Genomic DNA, 5,963 nt, shown 5'->3' with positions numbered 1-5,963 from the left:
AGAAAGGTTTTCATAAATGCATCGGTCAATATTTAAGTCTATGAAACAGTTCTGTTGTGTATATATCTTATGCCATTTTAGTGTAAATTTAGATTACTCCTGTGATTACCCCTGTGATTTCTTGTCATAGAATTTATACGGAATGAGATAAATGCCGGGTATCCTCTTTAAATAACGGCACTTTGTCCCTAAACATATATTGATACTGTTGTATAAAGCTCTGATACAGCCACATATGGCACTTGAATCACACTTGAATTGTATATTTTACTCTCAAAAGATGGCTGTACGTGCTATAACTTTCAAGCCACATCGTTCTCATACTAATGCACTGTTTCATGACCTCAAATTGTTAAATGTTAAATGGTCGACAACTACGTTTTTATTCAGAACAGACCAAGGAAAGTTTTCTGTTTCGTTTGTTGGAAGTAATTTTTGGAATATGCTTCCTACTGCTCTAAGAATTGAGAGATCAAGAGCCTCTTTTCGTAACAAACTTACACAAATACTCTTGGGTGAAAACCACGAATTATAACCTTGTAATTATATATCGTAGATGAATATAGCAACCAGTCTCGTTTTTTAAATTGCAATATTATACACAAATGTTATTTATAGGATTTGGAAACACATTGTGTATTTGTCAATGAACTATTTCAGGTTTTAGATAACGAGAGTCAGACTCGACTAGCACATGTGCTATTTTTTACTCTATTTTACCATCGAGCACAAAGCCATTGTAAATATTCATTTATTGTTTTACTCTTGACACTAAAATTACTTATAACTGTCTTAATATTTGTATAATGTACATGTTTATCGCTGTAGAACATGTATTTTTAAAATGCATGTCATGTATTATATTGGAATTGTCATTGTACATTTATATATACATATATATATATATATATCTTTTGTTTCAATGTTTCAATGGTAGTGAATAAATAAATTCAACTCAATTCAATTCAATTCAATAACGTAACAGTATATCATATACGCTAACTCCACCCTGTAACTAAAAGGGGTGAACTCATGACTAACAATCCAAGAAATTCAGGTTAAAGACATTGTTTTATAAAGTCTGAATTAACTAATGGTCAATAATTTCACGAGCGTTTTTGTTGTTGTAATTCCTTCCCTTCAAATTCAAAACTCGTCTTGCATGAAAAGTTATGGAAACAATAATGTAAAATCTGATGAATGCTCTCGTGAAATCAAGTGAACTGATAATCAATTTTGTATTGAACACAAAGATAGGATTGTAGAACGCATTATGATTTATAATTCATTGATAATATAGGCGAACCGGAGCTGTTGTAAGAAAACTACATTTTAAGGAAACCTTTAAAGGAATGTCTATTGAGGTAATCAATATGTGTGATACATACATTGGGAATATTCGAGAACAACTCTCATTTCGCCGGCTGTGTAGTAATATATAAAAAGGAAGAAAAAATAGCATTTAACTAAAGTTAACATTTATAATAATGTTCATTTGGTAGAATGAGGTTGTATAAATAAGCTTGTAAAAATAAGCAGATTTTTTTAAATCAATGTAATTAGAACTGACCACATAATTTTCAACAACAAATTTAATTTGAAAATATAAGACTGCTAAAATTACAAAGTTAGGAGACGTGAGATCCACAGGAATACCAAGCAAAGCAATTTACTTTTTCTTCCTATAGTAAAAGCGATGAAACGTATGATACCTTGACAGTTTGTCCATCGAAAGGAGAGTAGAACTCAAGCGGAATTTACTTTCAAACCCAGACTTATGGCATTTACGTTTATTATGATTATTATAGTACCACCACAGAAACGTTGGTAAATATTAGTAACAATTTTAGGAGTTAAAGTAGTAGAAGCAGATGAAGAACATTAATACAACTTATTGTAATGATAATGTTAAAAAGAAGAAAAAGAAGAAAGAGGAAAAAAAAGAAGAAAAAAAGGTTAGCAGAGGTAGTAATAAATGTCTGATTTACATAGAGAGACTTATTGTTCTATAAGTGCACAATTTCAGTTGCTATGTTTAATTTTGTTGAGACTCTTCTAATGAGAGTACCCTTCGGACGAAAATGATATATTTTTCCTTTATTTGGTCATTAGTCATGTATTACAGTTCGGGTCATTCATGATATTTTCTTTCTATAACTTGTGTAACTTACTGCCTGTACTAAACAAGTATAATATTAACACGTTACAAGTACGTGTTGCCTTAATGATGTACATTGGATATGTGGTTGTTAGCTATATTGATAACAGATGTGTATATTAACGCATATATATATATATATATTTATATATTTGTTACATCACTGATCTTAAATTAATTTAAATATTGCTACCATTATCCAATTGTTTAGTATACAAGTTTTTCAAGTACACATATTTTCGGAAGGCATCTTCCTTCTTCGGTTAAAAACAAGAAGTATATGTTAATGAACAGTACTTACAGTATGATGAACAGTTTATATGTAATTGATATAAATATAAATATGTAACTATGTAAATTATGGATAGCGACGACAATATAGTACCACATTATGAAAGACACTCCTGAAGACTTTAGGAGTGCATTCTAATTTTCAATTTCGATTGATTTCGAATATTACTGCTTTATGAATACGTGTATACGTCTGTATAATTCATTAAAATAACAAATAAACAAAAACCCGCAAATGATTAAACGTGGTGTTTCTCATGGTAACAGGACAGGAACACATGCACCATGGTCACCATTTAACCGTTGTATTGAACAAAACCTTTAACTATGAAAACATCAGTACCATTGCTTTATCATGGTTCTACCATGTATCGTTTATTGTCATATTATGTATTATGGAATGAAGAATTCAAGTATATGCCACTTAAACTCAAGTTCAAGTTCAAGTCTATTTATTCATGTCCACATATCTCAAACAATTGCATCACAATATGTGCAAAAAAATGATACAATTGAAAACAAAAGTAAAGATGTCACTTATTATAACATCTTAATAACTATCACACAATATGATAAAAGATAAAAAAAAAAAAAAAAAAAAAAAATTATTGTTTGTTTCAAGCTGATGACCCATCAGAGAAACGAAGGTTGTGATACTAAAGGTCCCCTTAAATAACTTACTTGCAAATATACAAAGAAGGGTGACAGGAAAAAGAGAGAGAAGGAACGAATGAATGGAGTAGGGAGCAAGATGAGGATGATGTGTAGTTAGAAGAGAGAAAAGGGGTCTAACTAAGATAATAGTTTAGTCCGGCAGTCATCTTGGTATACCTTGTTTTAGGGTCTATAGTTTTTTTTTCTTCGGATTATAGTTCCTTAGACCATCAATTTGAAGAATTCGATTGCTGACACTCTGTCAGCATTGAGCAATTTGAGATATGTGACGTCATACAAAATGGCCGCCAAAATCCCCCTTTTAACCAAAATTAATGATATAAAAAGTTTAAACAGCATTTTACTACATTAAATGGCAGTCAAATATCTTGATTTTTTCTAGAATCATCACTAAATAAAAATTGCGATGCTGTATGATCACAAATGATATGCAAATTTGCATAATTCGGAATGGCGCCCTCTATAGACACATTAACTTGCTTAGTTCAAAATGATGGCCAAATACCAATTTCTAACATGAGATTATCATATGTCATGAGTCAGATGCACTGGATACAGTGAGTAAAAATTGTGCTGCACATTTTTTGTTGTTGTAATTTGATACTCGAAGATAACACGGTTGAATTTTATGCTCTCTGTCCCATAGGTATGAGGTGGCATATGGTGATAAATGCCCATTTTCAGTGACAGCGTTAAGAAACTAGATTTGTATTCTAAGGTACTAGATTCTTTTAAATTAACCTAAAAATTACGAACTACCAATACGATACAGGACTATATCCGTTTATAAGTTTGCTTCAAAATCTTGAAATTTGTTTAAAAGCCCTCTAAAGTGTTGGGAACCCTAAAATATTCCATGCGGAAGAGGGTGTCATTTAACACTTAATTCTGCAAAGTGAGGTCGTGACTGTAATGCGTGCTTCCACACGCATGTTTGCAAATGAGTTCACTTAACATTTTCTACAAACGCTTCAATAGTTTGAGGTAGTGAGGCAAGGTTTGGGGGTATTTGGAGCTCCTAGTCTTGGGACCCTTGATAGCCACACGTCGATACGAGCCTCTGACATTCAGTTGGTTGTTGACTGTCCATAACATGAAGCAAAGCATTGAGTAGGTTAAGCGATGACATATGACCATGCTGCATCAACATTGCCAACTCAGTCCTTAGGGAGTCGAATCTTCTGCTTCATCACTTTCAGCATTGTACCCTATCCAATGCCAAAGTATGCCCCAAGAGTGTCGCATCCCGTCAACGCATGTCCTGCCAACATCGATGGAATGATATCTCCTAACTTGTCTACATTGGCAGGAACATCAATAACAGTTCGATTTGTGAAGGGGCGTCTCCATGGTAATTGGCGTTTTATAAGTCCGTCATGTAGATAATGATGCAAAAGTAGTACGTAGACGTCTGTGCCATCCACTAGGACCCTAACATACATCTTCTCATTAGCATCAATTCCAATCGCTTGCTGTTCTTTGATGTTTCCTGCTTCATCATAACTATGTTGTGGACAGACCTTTCCTTGGCATGACATCACTGCCTGGAATCACTTCAACAAGAACCTCATCTTGACGGTAAAGGCCTGCTTGTGCTTTTCCCTATTTCTGAGCACCCAATCATCCTGCCGACTCGCGCATATAATTATGATGTCGATCAATTGTAGTTTGTTGTCATGAAAAGATAGTGAAGTTAGCAACACTAGAGACACGTTTCAACAACTTCTCTCCCTAGCTTTATTGATCTTTCCAAAGCTTTTGACTGCGTACAACATAAACGCCTATGGAAGATTATGAGCTAGATGGGCTTTCCAGCACATATAATTCAACTCATCCAGTCGCTCTACCAATACCAAGAAGCAACAGTAAGAACAGAGAATGGCGATACCGAAAGGTTCACTATTGGTCAAGTTGTCCGTCAAGGCTGCAACCTATCACCATAAATGTTCAACATCTATGCTGAATTCATCATGAGAAAGGCATTTTATGGTCAAGTTTCTGTTGGTGGACGAACGATCACCAACCTAAGATACGCCGACAATACAACACTCTCTGGCGTATTAATGGGGAAGGGTATGGGTGGGGGGGGGGGGACAGTTGAACCCCCAAACAAAATTCAAACTGTTTTTTTTTTAATATATATTCGATACCAGTGATTTACAAATGTTGCTGAAATGACATGATTTTCCTGGGTTTTTTCTCACTTTTTAGTAAATTATTATTTGTTGAGCGTATGTTGGAAAATGACAAATCCTAAATCCACAGTCAAGCAAAAAACATGCTTATTTAAAAGCCTACATGTCAGGGTGCGCAGAACAGCGGGGCTCAGGGGACTCGAGCCCCCTCACTTTTTGTATAAAGTATGTTAAAGAGAACTAGAAAGAAAGAAAGAAAGTGACCCGAGGTGAAATATGTTCATCTTACAGTTAATAAATGCCTGAAACCCTTGAGCTTCCGGGGGCTGTGCCCCTTGAACACCACGCCAATTTGCGCTCCTCTCTTCCTGATCGTAAATACTTCAACCCCCCCCCCCCCACCCCGCTTTTAAAAAAAGTTCCGCGGGGCCTGCATGTAACATGTATGAGTGGTGGTGTTGCAGATTGTTTTTCTGCCCCTCTAAGTGTTTTTGCTCAGTATGCCACTGACAACACTTATAACAAGAACATCAGAAGAACTACTAGAACTCCTTAAAAAAGAGTGAAGGATGCAAGTGAATAATTTGGACCCTACCTCAATGTGAAAAAGACCAAGATCATGATTGGTGGAAATTAACTTCATGCAACAGAGCATGGTGGTTGATGGAGAAGAAGTTGATCAAGTGGACAAGTTTATATAATGT

The sequence above is a fragment of the Strongylocentrotus purpuratus genome, unplaced genomic scaffold, assembly GCF_000002235.5.
Source record: "Strongylocentrotus purpuratus isolate Spur 01 unplaced genomic scaffold, Spur_5.0 spur5_scaffold_20, whole genome shotgun sequence".
NCBI lineage: Eukaryota > Metazoa > Echinodermata > Echinoidea > Camarodonta > Strongylocentrotidae > Strongylocentrotus > Strongylocentrotus purpuratus.
This window is presented reverse-complemented; position numbering follows the sequence as displayed.